Genomic DNA, 16,960 nt, shown 5'->3' on the forward strand with positions numbered 1-16,960 from the left:
GTTCACAGCTTCTTGATGGGTAAAAATACCATTGAAACTAAGCAAAGGCTTGAAAAGTGTTATGGGGACTCCGTTTTATTAAGTAAATAAAAAATATATATATATGATATCTCAAAATATTTCAAATATATGGATTCGATTTATTCAAATTTAACTATATTTGCAAAAAAAAAAGAAGTACATATTAAGTGTTTTAATCATGAAAAAGAAACACATGTATGAGGCATGCAAAAAGAAACAAAAACAAAGTCATTGCCTTGATGAACCATGCTATTATTTAATTAATTTGTTATAGTAACACATAGCTCACTTTCTACATTACATATACGAGTATAGGTTCATACTCATGTATACATTATACTCATTTCTACAACATAATAGAAAAATCCTTCACTAATTAAGAACTAGCATTAACTATGTATATACATCAAAGTATAGGAAACTTTGATTAGTATGTATCATCCTTCTTCCATAGATTTTGAAGGACATTTTTGTAGATAATCTTAATTAAGTCAGTATTTTTTATCTTTTTTATCAATGGCTTCATACACCATCACTCTACTTAATGATGATTCTTTTTTCCACTTCATTATGAAAAAAGTTTGAAAAGTCAAAATAAACACGAAAATTTATATGCCCTTGCTCTGTTAACATACTACATGAATAATATGATCATAAGTATTACCTTCCTTCATTTTTACTAACATAAATTACATGTTTTTATCTTTCATAGAATGACTGCATATTTCTAATGTAATTATGACAAATATTAAACAACAGCTTTAATTAATTTGAATGCATAATTGATCAACAACATATGTTAATACTTAAGAGCTGAAAATAACATATATTAAAAACTTTATTGATATTTGCTAAAACAAGAATGATTTTTCAAAAATATCAACAAAAAATCACCAACAACCATTGAAGTGTTTAAACTCTTTACACAAATAAATAACAACAAAATAAAATCGTTAAAACGCACTTTGTCTTGTTCAAGTGTTTTTTTGTTTTTTTAGTCAACAAGATTTACTTTAATGAAGTATAGGTATATCATCAAAATAACATTTGTTTTGTTCATATTGTCCGGAGTAAGAATATATTTCTATATTAAAAATTCAAAGGTTTGTCGGTCTGTTTTTTTGAATTACTGAGGAGAACTCATTCTTTACAATGAGCGTGTGTATCTATAGCTCAGTGTGTCATATTGAAAAAGAAAAACAAAGGTTAGAACATGTATATACAAATTAAAAATAGTAGATGTAACTTTAGCTGAAGTTTAGCAATTAGAGTATGTAACTAAATCTCAGTGCATCATATTCAAAGAAATAAAATAAGAGAGGAGTACATTTAAGTTTCTGAATCCCAAACATTTTATAGCATTTATATTTTTGGCAACTTGAGAAATTTATGTAAATTATTTTCCTAAACTGTTATCAATATTATTTCAATCTTGAGAGGAGAATATGTTAGAAGTGAGTGACAGTGCATAAGTGTGCTGATGAAGCATGGAGAGTATTGTTGATTAATTCTAGGAGTGTTATCTTCTAAATTCATATAGCAAATATTAAATATTAAAGCACCGTTTGTATGTTCTTCGACGCCTAATAATTCTCAGCCATGCTGGATACTACTGTTAGATTGTGAATAAGAAAAAACGTTTCTAAAACGAATTAAGATAAATTCTAAAATGAATATATCAATAATTTTGTACTGATTTCGATACTAATATACATTTTGTCAAAAAAAGTACAGGGAAGTGTTAATTTTAATTGCCCGCGCTGAATGGATTTAAAAACAATTTTTTGTCACTGTCGTTCATTATGATGCCAAGTTTGAGGGCGATTTGTATACCAGTTTGCTTGCAAAAGATGGATAAGTCAGTCACCCTCACTAGTGGTCCACAATTTGTAAAATAAACAAAATTCTTGATCAAAGATGTTCCCTTAAGTTTTGTATCGCTAACGAAATTTTATGTACTGACGCTTTTGGTAAATCAGTGTTAACAAAAAAAAAATGCATATGAGTGGTACAATGCGATGAAGTAGGGGGCCGTGAGATCGTCGAAGACATTCCACGTTCTGGACCACCTTTGTCCTCTACCAGTGAACGGAACATCGATGAAGTGAAGGAAATTGTGTTGAAAATTTTTCTCGCCACTTTAAGTGAGAAAATCCATCAAAAATGGCCAGAAATACAGAAGAACAACTCGTGGATTTTACACAATGATAACGTGATATCGCAAAGAGCCACGATTGTGAGTAAATTCAAAGCCAAACACGCAATAAATACCATCGATCAACCAACTTATTCATCTAATTTAGCTCCGTGTGACTTTTTGTTGTTCCCCAAACTTAAATTGCATAAAACAAGATTCGTGGAAAGAGCTAAAGACCATAAGAAAAAGTGGCTATAAAAAATGTTTCTAGGACTGGAAAACGTTGGCATATGTGTATTGCATCCTAAGGAGATTACTTTGAAGGCTACAAAATAAATTTTAATGATTAAATGTGAAATTATGTACATTTTTTGACAGAATTTAGATATCAGTAGTTCATTACTTGTTATTTTAACTAAAAATATATAGAAAAAATATTATTAAGGGCAATTGATTTGTATATTATTTCTAAATATACCCAATTCTTTGATTGATCTTGATAATACCTTGTGAGGATTTTTTAGTTGGTCTGGTAAATTTTTTACTTTCATATAGTGAATTTAATTAACTCTTTTGCTTAAAAGTCGATCATTTGTTTTTCCTTTCAAAATATATCATATTTTTTTTACAATTCATTAGCCCTTTCAACTTCAACGATTTATAAACATCCAAATTCATTCTTTTAAATTCTACGACTTCAGCTCAGAATCAAATTTTTGTAAAATTCTACGTTTCTGACTTTATTCCACTCCGATTCCGCAACTCTGATTTCACATGATGCATGTAATCACTTTATCATTTATTTTAAAGACTTCCACATTTAAAACCCTCATTTTGTACTCATGAATTAATTACAAAGCCTTGAAACATCACAAAAAAAATTAATTTATCTTGTCATCTTTTCGTGCGAAGAAAAAATTATTTCAATACTCCTTTTCATGTTCAAAATTCATTTTCTATTTTTATAGATTTTTCCCCCTCTTTTCCTCAGTCGTAGTAGGTATATTATTTTTTCATAATACAAATATTTTATAATGTGATTTATTGAACATATATATTTATTTATTAATAATATATTGGAACATGATGGAGTTAAATCATGAGTATAAATCTTATTAAAATATGATAAACAGGTTTTTTTATAAGGTTAAGTACAATTACTATAGTCAAGACTAAAAATGTTTAGACTACAATTGTTATCTGGTATGAAAAGGGATTTTTTTGAATTGGTATTAAATTTTCATTGGTTAAACCTTCGGAAACTATATAAAAAATTTGTTCCAATGTAATTTTAAAAAGCATATTTTGTACATTTGCTAAATAAACGCATTTAAAAATGTCTGAGAAGAACTTAAGTTAGTTTTATTTAGTTCTAGTGTAATATACCTAAATAACCTAAATATATATGAATAGGGTTGAACAACCCAGAATACAATTATGGAGCGATATCGGATTTATGCCATTTTAATATACGGAGGGGAATATGTGTTTATTGCCTTCATCTTCTAGCTGCTTACAGTTTATAAAATGAAACGTCTTAACAGTCAAGCTTCACCCTCCAAAAAGTTCTTCAAATATTCAGGATTACCTTTTTAATTTCTGTTAATTTCTTTAAGCATAGAATCAGGTCATATCTTTTACAACTAAGCAACATATATGCAAGAACAACCTATTAAATACGTAGGAACATACTCGCCGTACAAGCTGTTACCATTGATAGAACAGCAACAAATCATCCCAACAGACTTTTAAAGCACTTTATATATTTATAAATTTAATAATAAGTAATTATCCCAATCATTGAACTCTAAATATATAGAATAAAAACGGCATTTTTGATTTTCCCATATGAGTCATTTTTTATGTGTACAATAATAAATAAGTTAGGGCTAAAGATTTTTTTGGGCTAAACATTTTTTAAATGTCAATTTACAAATTTCCGCAAAAATTGGAATGTTTCACATTTTTTTTAAAACAACTTTGAATCTTTACAATTAATTTTTTGATTTAATTTTAAATTAAAAAAAAAAAAAGACTCAATACTTATAACAGATAAGGTTAAATGTATTGATATTCAAGAGTTACCTAGAAAAATGTATCTAAATACAAATTATGTATTAAACTCTTTAAATGTATCAAATTAAGAAAAGAAGAGGGATATACGATTCAAATGGGGGAAAAATGACGTCCATTGACTTCCATCTATCTATAATTCCATGTTCCAGTCAACATGTCTAAAAATAACTATTGGGACACTTTTGTTCCAGTGTTATGTTTTCAATACTACATAAAACAATTTTTTTTCATATTTTGGGCCACCACTTTTTTTTAGCTGTATATCGAAGCAAAGATATTATTCTAAACTGTATACTTCGATTAATGGATTTCAAACTTTAAAGTAGTTACAAAAAAAAAGGTAAAATAATTTCACTACAGACAACAATAATTAAAGTATTTGTATACGTTCAACCTGAATTATATTTATCTTCATCAAGAAAATATATAAAGATTTAAGGGGACCGAGGAATAAAGACCAAGACTAGAATTATGTACTAAACCACTTTTCCAGAGAAAAATACTTTACATTCGGTTGAGGAAGAAATTTGATATAAGCCTTTCAAAGTTGGTCTGGAAACAAGACTGACCTAGGGAGTTACATCATTACAATAGGTTCACATTGATTTAATATTAATTAGATATTTGTAAATTTATTAATGTTGTCCTAAATTCTAGATATTATTGTAAGTCCAATGTATTTATGTTTATTGGTTGATATTTCAAATGAGTGATTCTAATAAGGAGACTGAAGTCTTTTATCTTTCAGGATTGAGTAACCCAATGATGTATGTAACTTAATAATCACTTTGGATTTTTTAATCATATATTTGTTATTTTAAGCATTCTGATTATTATTTAACTAAAAATTGCTAAAGTAATCTTCAAAATAAATGCTGTAGTCTTTATTTTAATTATATGACAATAGATCTTCCAGCTTTCTATATATTTCTAAATTAAATATATTAATAGTTTTAAAAAACCACTTTTGAAAGAATACCTTAATAAATGCGAGGAAAAATATTTCATCAGCACGAAGGCGGCTAGCCCATTCAACATCTTACAACTAATCAATATTCTGCATATAAATCTATTTTAAATAGACGAATAGTAGTTCCGTTGCTTAAGAATTCAAATTTATATTTCACAGCCCCTTGATCGTTAACACATTATTTTGGAGAGAAAATAAATTAGTCAAAACGTGAATAAAATATATTTCAACTTAATTTTAATACTTTTCTTAACCATACTTTGAACACTTACAGGGTGTAACTCGAAATTTACAAAGCTTACATTTTTATATAATTATCTATTATTTATAATGATATTCATATTCTAAAAAAGTATGTAATAGCTAAGCATTCGAAAATATGCCTTCCATCAGCTGTGACTGTGGCAGTAATCCCCTTTTGAAAGTGATGCAAGTATTTGATATGTAGAACAGATACATTTTAATCAAAGCTGGATTTACAGCTCCTACACTCCCGTGTCACTTCTAATATGTATTCATCTCGATATGTGGTCAGGATGAATAGTCAAGGGGGGAAAAGAAACAGAAAAAAACGCTATAATAAATGGTTAGTTTGCCAATTATAGCCCAATTCTTTCCAACTCTTAAAAAACAATTTTTCTTGCATGAGGTATTTAAAGTAAATATAACTGCATTTTGGCCGCTAATTCCAAATCTGTCATTAGTTTTTGCCAATTACATCAAATTTTTGAACAACGGGGTAATGAAAAAAATACTACAACTCATATACAAAAAATCCTTAAGTTTCAAGAGAAACCTCATACATTTTTTTTGTTTCAAGTGGTTTATTTGCATATTGGCTGCTGATTTCAAAGAGGAAGTTCACTATTTTTAAATACACAAGTATTAAAGGACTGGTGATCGCGGTATTTCAATTGTTCTAGTACTATTTTTTTGTTCCCATACTCCTCCTTCATGGAGACTGATTGTCCAATAGGGATGCATCCATTTATGTTACCATTGTGAAGTAAACCACACATTAAATTTATTTTTGAGCTATCAATAAAGAGTCTCCACTCACTTGAATGATATGCAGGTAATCCCATAGCCACAAGAAGTCCTTCAATGTCACTGCAGTATACAAAGTGATTGTCGAAATCAAAGACCTTGTTCAGTTCTTCATCTTTGTTACAATATAATGTGGCACTTGTACCCTGAGTAAGTAGTTTTTGCTCTTGCAGTCTGGAACCCAAAAACTCAGCAGATTGTTTAGATAAATTTAAATCTCGAATCAGGTCATTCAATTCAGGTTGCCTATACAGACAAGGTTGACCAATCAATGAACCCAATGGTATAAATTTGCATCTGCATATTCTTCATAATCATCATAGATTGAAGTATGTGATTCCTCATCAATATCTGCTAGTTTGTTATTAACAGGTACATGTATTTTGTCCGAATGAGGAACTTGCCATATTGCAAAGGGGATGCTAGGTATGTCTTGTATCGATTATTCTTTTGATTAAATCCTTAAACATTTACAAGTCAGAAGTAGTAGTCATCTAGGTGGTTTGATTGTTCTTTACAAATCATCGGGACACCAAATTTGAGCTTTGCATTAATTACTTGAGACCATGGTCTAAGAGGTTCGAGTCAAGTCGTACATTCTATGGGAAGTGCTTATTTTTGTATTGGTCTAGAAGCGGTATTTTAAAATAAGCAAGGTACACACTCTAACGAAGGGAGTTATGTTCTTTCTTTGAGGTGATAAAGAGAAGCATCCACAGATATAGCAGAATATATCTGGCTCGCTACAGCACTTACTTATCCACGAGGATGTAGATATGGCTAGCTTATACAGTTATACAGATGTGTTCGTATTTCGTAAACAGCTATGATCATAATTTAAAATAATTAAAAATCCCCAACGCTTACTAAATCCAAATGTGAGGAGCACAAGAAAGTGCATCCAATGAGAGTTTTACTGGTATCGATTGGATTAACTAAAGGATATATTGATAACTTAAGGAAAAGCTGGCACTCACCGAGTTATATATTAACATACGCCAGGTACTCGATTCAATTACGTAAGAAGGACATAAACAAAGAGTAAGAACACTTGATATCATTACAGTCATTTAATGTCAGCATCCAATAGTATTACAAACTTGATGTCTTGGAGCAAATCTAAGCATATATTCGGAATCAGCAGGCCAAATTCTATAAGAATCCGGTGTCAATGTTCATGCAAGAAAAAAAAAATTAAATTTTATTTACCAGTGTAATTGTTGAGAAGTGTTCACAGCTTAACAAGAGCTAATTATAATTCAATCAATCAACGTCCAGAACACTGGTAAGGGCAAAGAAGCAGAAACCTTACACTGAATATTTTAATGTTTGTCAGGTAACGACATGCTATATATTCTCTATGTATCTTCTCACCATCAAAAATTTATATTTTTATACAGCTGCTATTTTAAGAAACAATAAATATGTGGAACTTTTGAAGTTAGTTACTTAAAATCCTCAGAATTTTGAATCATTTGTTAGTGTAACTTTCCATTTTTCACCCTGTATATCGCATCATAACCATGTATTCAGTACATATGTACCTAAATATGCCATACACTACTTCAATAATCCAAAAAAAAACTTCTTATTTCACCCCATGTTGTTTTTATTATATCTTATTTCATTGTTATAACTCATCACAGAATGAGGCTCACAGGTAAACCTACTAATATGTATTCATGTCTTTTTTCATATGTATTTATATTTCTTCATGTTTTCAAAACTGATGTAGGAAAAAGAACAGAGAAGTTTCTCTATTCTCACCTTCTACTTATCGTCTTGATGTGTTTAGAATTCTTAAAGTCCTAATAAAATTCACCCTTGATTTAAAAAAAATATATATATATTTATATAAAAGGGTTGATGTTTTAATCTCTGAAAGGTTGTTGTGGGTTTATCTATCCATCAATAATAATAAATTAATTGTATGTATTAGTTTTTTATTATTATATCTTAAATATGAGTTGGAATACCAAGACAAATTTTCTCTCTAAATTTATTTTTATTTCATTTGAAGATTGTTCAAAATGAAGATATTATAATAATTGATCATGAAGTGAATTAAGTTTAAATTCAAAGGTTCCACCTGATACAACAACTACTATCAAATCATCACGATATAGGAAATATTATATACAATCGGAATTGTTCAATCTATATATTATGCAGTTACATGAAATAATTTGACCTTTTATTTCGATGATTGCGTTATTTGTAATCAAATGATGCAACTTTGACATTTACGCAGATTTAATAAATATAAAAGCAACCAAATAATGCAATTAGACCTGTTGGTATGATCTTTTTTATAAGGCATGACAAAAGAATGGGAAAAAATCTTTAGAACACAAGATAAGTTATATTTGATTTCAACTTCTGAAAACAGTTGATCTAATTACTCTTTGAATGAATGTTTTAGCGAAATTTTTAATCATTTTAAGGAGTCAATAAATGCAATTAGATATGTTTGGTGTTCATTATGAAAGTCTGCCCGCATTTTATACTTTGTTTTTCTATCTCCAAATGGGAGAGAACGACAATGGATAGTTGAAATTCAATTATCGCAACCTTTTAATAATAAGGAAATGACTTGACGAAGTGCAACGAAGCGAAGCATCGCAATACAAGTAAATAAATAGTAATGGAGTTGGAGGAGCAGAATTTCGACTGAATCGATAAAAATTGCTAAAATATGTTTCTTTGTAGGATTAAACAATCATTGGAGTTTGTACTGTATATTTCTATTTATGTACCTATTTTTATAGTAATTTTCTGTTTCAGGAGTAAATTGATTCGATGATATAGAAGTTTCCCTCTATGATACTGTAATGGTTCATGGTAGATACAAGAAAAAGCCAAAGTGAGTCTTTTAATGAGATTTGATATCCTTTGGCTTTATTTCTTAGTCCAAAAATACACTCATAGAGATTTAAAAAACATAAAGAACTGATTCTTTTCATTAGCAAAAAAATATTTTGAGATCGGTCAGCTGTCGAAGAAAAAAAATATTGCGCCCAAAACAAACAAATCTATAGTATTTTTTCATAACAAATTAACTCTTACAATCAAATAATATTGTTATTTGGGATTAATTTGCCACCTCTTTTTAATTGAAATGCGTGTTATACGTAAGTTATCATATTATATATGTACTCCATTAACTCCCTGTTGCACTTATTATATCCACAATTTGTAGGGGCAAAATGCCTATTTATGTAGCCGTTCAATTGAACCTCCAGGACAGTAATTTTCACTTTATCTTCCAAGACTATGTCAATAAACTCATTGATTGAATGATAATGCCATTAATTTTTTCATTCTCTTGGAACAATCCGTGCAACTTAGACTGTATCAACTCCTCATTAGCAATAAAACGTTAAAAGTATCGTGGAATCGACTCCAACTTAATTATGTAATAAGTATGTAAATTTATGTTGTATAAATTGGCAAGTATTTTTCCTTATATTTTGTAGAAAAGTAATAAACATCATTCGAAGGAGTATTTTACTATAATAATTAATTTGTTAAATTGAAATATAATTTTGTCTTTCAAAATATTGATGACAATGTTACAAATTATTGATTTTTGAATTGGACGAGATTGATGGGAATACTTCGAAGTCGGGTCTCTTGAATCTTCTCACTTTCTTGTTTTCCCAAATGATATAATTTGATCCATGCATAACATTTAGCGATTTCTTTTATGAGGAAAAAAAAATTATTTGATTCTGGATATGAATCATTTACATGGTCATAATGAGACCTTCTATTTACTTTCATAATTCTCCAAAGAGCTAATTGTAATTGTCCGAATATCTTAAAGAAGTACAGATCCCTCTCCTTTTAACCGAATAATATATTTTAAGCATTGCAAAGTTATTTTTTTTTTTATTAAAAGGTTGAATTTTAACTATTCACTGTCGCTGTCATTAATTTTGAGATAAAAAGAAAAAATATGACATACAGGGAAACTTATACAATGTTTGTACGATCATTTTTATAAGGCATGCCAAAAGTATCGAAAAAATAGTAGTTTGTTTCAAAATATATAATTTGTAATTGTGATAATATAGTTATGCTAAATATAAACTTTAATTGCTCTATACATAAATATTTTTTGAATCAATGGTGTAATTGACAGAATTAATTTCAAAATGACTGTACATTAAAGCTAAAGTATAACAAAAAAAACTTTTGTTTATATTAGTGAGCACGCTCGCAATTTTTTAATGGCTCCCCTGTTACACTCAATGAACTGATTGTTATTTATAATAAATAATAAAAAAATACAGATGGAACTCATAGAGAAATAAATATTCAGGGATAATAAGTCATTATCGATGACACGTTGACATTGTGAGGGAAATATATTTTTGAATATAAAACTTTAGAATAAGAATTCCGCTGCAATAAAAACAAGATTTAGAAGGGATATCCATATTAATATCCATAGTTCTCTACTGCATCCCTGTTTGTTAACAGCTGAAATTATGATCAAACTTATTTGTAAATTATTTGCTCTCTCTATATTTTTTTCTCTATGAAATAACATATCTACGTATTTGTACTCACTGTTACTCTTCTTTCATTCCTTAAACTTAATTTAAAATGAAAAATGTATCACATTTCAAATTTTAGATGAGGACTCATATTCACAAATTTGGAATAGAATTGCATATAAGTCCAAAAAAAAAAACTGTTACATCACAACTGGAACTCAAAATTGGAATATGGTTATAGTGTCCTACTTCGTCTAATTAACATAGAGGGCGCAAGACCAACCTTTTCCAATCAATTTGATCGCATTTTAATGTATTTTTTGACGAAGATTTTATGAATTTTTTTTTCAAATTTTTGTTCTAAATAAGCTATGTTTTGATGTGATTTTTTTGAATTGGTCACTAAATGAGTGAGCAAGAGGCAAATAGGTGTTGTGTATTTTATTGTTGTACGCAAACATAATATACATGCCAAAAACGTTAGCAAAGGGACGCCTCGAGCTCCAAAAGTGGAGTTCTAAGTACAATACTTTTTTGATTTATGAGCCAAAGAAATGTGGCCCGTCATCCTCTGACTTGAACCCCTATTATTACTTTTGGTAAGGCAACATCGAGGGTATCCCAAATGCATAACCACGCCGAACTGTTGATGACTTCAAGTCCAGGAAACTTCAAAGTTCTGCCCGAAAATTGTCAAAGCCTTTACCAGCTTCACAGATCGTATCAAGACCACCATTGCTTTAAATAGAGCCCATATTGAATAAGGTGATTTGCCTCTTTTTTAGGATTTTTTTATTTGTAAAAATAGTTTTTTTCAAATTAATGAATTTTAGTATTTGAATTAAAAAATTTGTTTTTGCTGAGTGGAAAAATTTGTTTATACACCCTGTAATATAAAATTTCCTAAAATTGGGTAATTTAGCATATTTATCGGCCTATTTCATATATGACTTCTTTTTAATGTTGATGATAAATGAATCGGACCTGGTGACTCGTATTCATATTGCGGCCTAACTTAAATATTTAAAGAATTGATTAGTACTCGAAGTGTAAGAACTTGTGATTCTATTTATGCTAGATTACAAATTTTACAAACCTGACTCACAGGCACATGTTAATAAAAAATCGTGAGCAGCTTTAGTTTTAGCCTAGATAACTCAAGTCTATTCCATTCTAACATTTACAGATTTGGATACGAAAAAGGAAAGGATGTGATGATACTAAATTTCCAATGTTTAAAAATCTGCTTGAGCTGTAGCATTAGCAATATTGAAGTCGTATTTTTCAAGAAATTTAACGGAGTATAGACATACAACATAACTAGTCAGACTGAGTTATTTTACTATAAAATTTCCACTAAGCTTTCCAAGATCTAGATATAATCAAATTTTCATTATATTAAACACTTTTAATATCTTTGTTTGAGAATACATAAAAATGAGAAGATTCCCAGTTCATCCATATATTTTAATTGATAAGAGATGCAAAATACATAGGACCCTATGAGCAAATGCACTTTCTCAGTTCACATTAAATTTTATGTGATACTAACTTGTTAAAGGTTAAATACTATTTCTAAGAGGGTAATGGTGCAAAAGTTACGTTCAGGATGTGCTACAATTGACTCATTCTTTTATTTCAAAGTAAATACATATATATATATATTTTTTTTTTCCCTTGATAAAAGGTGCTTTTATTCACAAAATATTTATGAATTTATTTAAAAGATACGATGCAATGACTTTTCAAAATATTTGTCATTTTGCTTCACATTTTGTTTACTTTTTACAAAGTAAATATAATGTGAACTAAAAGGTCCTACTTTAATATGGTCTAACTATTATCCATAAGTTCTTAATACATATGAATACATATATCATGAAAAAAAAAGAAACATCTTCCTATTTCCCATGACGACTAGACTATAACTATGATAAAGTAAATAGTTTTATATTTTCTACCAAACAGGAATTGACAATATATCTTTAACAATAAGTAATATAACTTCAAAAACTGCCAATATATGCACTACCAAAAAAAAATTGGTTTGCAGTTAAAATAACTTGTAATAAAACTCATTTCAATAATATTGATTATTGATATTACGTTTCAAATTGTTATTGATAGGAATTTAATTTCTTGTAGATTTAGATCGTTAGCGTACTTTGTCAAATCAGAAAACAAGATTACACATTATTGGAGGTGTATAATATATTTCCGAGAAAGTGGGAGTAGTTTTTTCAAGTTGGTAATCTCAACAGGCTTTTTATAGTTCAAATCTGTTATTATTATTATTATTCTTTAAATAGAACTTATATAGAACTAATTGGTGAATGTGCTTATGAAAGACAGACAGTAAGAATGATGGCTTGCCTTGGAGTTATAAGTGTACATCCTAGATGAGCCTTAATGCCCTTGTTATATGCATAGTGCTATTTTTTTTTCTCACAGCCGCTTTACTCTGATCTAATAAAGTAATCATGACAGTGAAGCTGCTATCCTCTGAAACATTCTTTAAATTGCCAGGATTACTACCTTCATTTTGATTGTTTTTCATTATTACATACTGACAGAACATGTTTTATGCACCACTGCGTATAATTAGGGAAAATATCGATCCATAGCGGTTGTTTTCTGAACATTAACATCATTAAGGGTGATAATTTTGGTAAGAATAGAAAAGCGTGCGAGCAGAAGAGAAGAAATACTTATGGCATCATTGATTAAATAATATACATCTTCTTCTATCAATCAAGAACGTCATCATTCCCGCCTTTATTATTCAATATTAATATAATATTAGATGGTGATAGTCGATAGAGAACTGAATAAAATGCCTAAAATAACGTCGCCTTCTGTCTGGATTTCTGAAAATGGAGGCCCAGGAATTTGGGAATTACTTACCAGATGAGAAACAGATGGTTTGTCGGATTTGTCGAAATAAATGTGCCTTTGGTCTCCTATCTAAAATTACACGCCACTCATTATTCTCATCTCATATCAAGACAATGGATATTCATCTAAAAAATCAAGTTAATGATGAATACATCAAGTCAGACTTTAACTCTGATCTCACAAAGATGCTTATTGCATGTAATATAACCTTATCCATTGCTAATCATCTATGTTCAAAACATTTATGGAGAAATACACGGGTAAACCTATCCCTTCCCGAGGAACTATCATTAAATTAATGGAGGATGTTGGTACTGATGTCATTTATAGAAATACATATAAAAATGTTTTGAGTCGTTCACACCAAATGACGATCAAGTTATCAGTAAAAAGTATAAAATATTTACTAATTTCGAAATGCAACTCTGAATTTTGTACTATCTAACAGTAAGTATTCAATCTTTTTTAAATCTAACCCTAAAATATGATTCTATTTTAGCTAAACATATCAAGATTTATGATACACAACTCATTAAATAGTAAAAACAACTGCTTAAATGGTCACAACAACGGGGGTAGTAGCTTTGGATGGTTCGCAACTAGTTTGTCTGAGACTAGTTTCTTCACTTAAAGACTTGGGTATGATCATTAGGTTTTCCAATATTACATAGTCAATAAATATTGCTTTCTATAACTTAAGGATTAGCTATGGATCATAGGCTTCAAAAAGTGTTGCTCGGAAAACTCATAAAAGGCAAAAACAACTGCTTAAATGGTCACAACAATGGGAGAAGTTGAATTGGGTGTAGCATTATAATTACCAATTGTGTATATATGTTGTTATATAAGCATAAATAGCGGAGAAAAAAATCTTTTTTGATGCTCTTAATAAGGAGTAATATCGCCGGACATTACTACATAATTAGCTTTTGCTTTAAATCTTTACGATTTCATGTTAGAAAACTACAATAAGTCAAGAATGGTTGCCTGAATTGTCTTATCAGTTAAATTTGACTGCATGGATTAACTTTTCTTTTTTTAGATAAATATGAAATAAATGAAAGTGGGATTCTAAAGCTGTTCTTACTAAGATTGGAAGAAGATATGGATTGAAATCTAACATTATTTTATGATTTACTTTATTATTAATAATTATTAAAATCTCATCGGTAGAAATATATCTATCCTGTGCACAATTGTATATGCAACTTGCACATAAGGAAAAAGGTGATGATCTTTTTGATTAAACTCCACGTCTGGCTTGTATTTTGCAACCTCAAGTTATGACATATTGAACTGAATTCCGATGTTAGAACAAGAAGATATTATTTGGATCAATCTATTATTTCAGTATTCTGTATTTATAATTTATTGTTATTATTAGTTATATGATTCTAATTGTTTAATTTTGTATATTTAACTTAAATGTATGATGGTTTATTTTTTAGTATGTAGATTATATTTAATTTAAGCCTTCTATTTTAAATTTGGAACTTCAAATATATTTCGAAATACTCTTATTTTGTCGTTTTATTAGTTATTTTTCTGAGAATATGGTTCACAATAAATTACTATTTCATGGAGTGTGACGTTTCCAAATCTACTGTAACGGATAAAAATCGTCTAAGTCAATTATATGTATTATATCTTTATTAAACATTTTGCTAATAAATACTTTCGTTACACCCTCAAAAATCATAATAAAGCAGGCAACTGATAAATACTGATGTGATTATCAGTGATAATCATATCAGTATTTTAAAAAATGATACCATGTGTCTTTCTCCCCCCTGTCTCCTCGCACGAGTTTTTCTCTACAATATTATCAACTATAAACATAATTTCATTTCTTAATAGAATAAAACAATCAAATTTTTCTTATGATTTACGTCATAAGTAAATGACAAATGCATTTGTTCCTTCAGGATAATTTTATCCTTTCAAGATAGGATAATAATACTATAATTATATAACGGGGATTGGGATCCAAAAACGTGATGAATCTCAACAAAATCTACTGCAAATTCTTTTATTAACATGTTAATAATATTTAACACGGATTATATAACAATTTACACTGTATTTTACTGACCTGTTAATATATTTTTTCTACTTCTTATGAATTACACGGGGTAACATGAATTTTTGTTCAAATGAATTGAAGCAAATCATGGATTTATCTTATTTAATTTTTGTTTATCTGTCGTTCTGATTACTTTACTTAATAATATAAATAAAAAAAATTATAAATTATTGACTGGCGTGCCGCATATCTCAAGAGTCTTGAGAGTGATGTTCAATACAAATTTAAAGTTTCCATAAAAAGGTGAATATCTGGCAATAAGATTTAAATATTATAATTCAATAGAAAATGTTTTTGTGATCCCTTATGTTGCTTAAGATCAATTTGTTTTTCATTTCCATTCATTTTTTTACTTTTTTATATCATTTTAAAATTAGGAGGTTTAAAAATTTACCTCTTTCCAGTAAGGTAGCACAGTTATTCCTAAAAGTTTATTTTTTTTAAAAGATATTTTAGAGACAATTTCAAAGATATTCAATTTTCTAAGGTAAGAGGTTAGAGCAGAATATAAAATAAGTATATGAATCTGAGATTTCCTAATAGCTTTTCTATATATAACAAGAGCATAGGAGGAGTTAATTTCTTAGATGCAATATCCGCTGTATATGGAGATATAATTACATGAAGGAAAATTGTGTTTGGTTATATTTAACTGTTCAGTGAGGCTTCTGCTATTCAAGCCTGGTGACTCAAGAAAACTAGAACGAATATATATCTCCCTTGATTAAAATTTATTCGTCATATTGGCCCGGTCTCTATCTTTTTTAAGAGTAGTAACTTGCAGCTCGATTCCTCAGTTAAGATGTTACAAAGGTCCAATGCGTAAGAGAAATGTGAAACTTGGATGATCAGATGCACTCATGGCCAATATCAACATTGAATCCTTAACTATCCCAAATAATACCAATTATGCTATAATCTTGATATTTTTTCTTAAAATTTTATTTATGTAAACTCAAAGTGACCTTATCTGAGTATTTTTTTTAAAAATGACAAAATTTAATTCATTAATTTAATAACAAATATATTTTCAAACCATGTATATCTTCTTACATCTAAATTATACTTATACTGGCGATAATTTTTTTAATTAACAGGCTCTTTTCGGACACCCAAGGATTTTATGAAATTTTTTAATAAATATAATTAATGGTAAGAATATTTGAATAAATTGTAAGCTAATCCGTATGGTAATATAAATTTTGAAATTTTTGATAATTTTAGATTAT

At 28.8% G+C, this 16,960-nt stretch overlaps 2 long non-coding RNA genes across 2 annotated transcripts; both read left to right on the forward strand.

Annotated features, from left to right (window-relative positions):
* Positions 1-7,313: 7,313 nt before the first annotated feature.
* Positions 7,314-9,764, forward strand: LOC139907016 (uncharacterized). Its single transcript, XR_011783315.1, has 2 exons — positions 7,314-9,382; positions 9,451-9,764. It is a non-coding gene; the product is annotated as an uncharacterized lncRNA (long non-coding RNA).
* A 3,207-nt stretch (positions 9,765-12,971) lies between these two features.
* Positions 12,972-15,168, forward strand: LOC139907046 (uncharacterized). Its single transcript, XR_011783358.1, has 3 exons — positions 12,972-14,095; positions 14,148-14,287; positions 14,349-15,168. It is a non-coding gene; the product is annotated as an uncharacterized lncRNA (long non-coding RNA).
* Positions 15,169-16,960: the final 1,792 nt, after the last annotated feature.

The sequence above is a fragment of the Lepeophtheirus salmonis genome, chromosome 13 (assembly GCF_016086655.4).
Source record: "Lepeophtheirus salmonis chromosome 13, UVic_Lsal_1.4, whole genome shotgun sequence".
Lineage (NCBI taxonomy): Eukaryota > Metazoa > Arthropoda > Copepoda > Siphonostomatoida > Caligidae > Lepeophtheirus > Lepeophtheirus salmonis.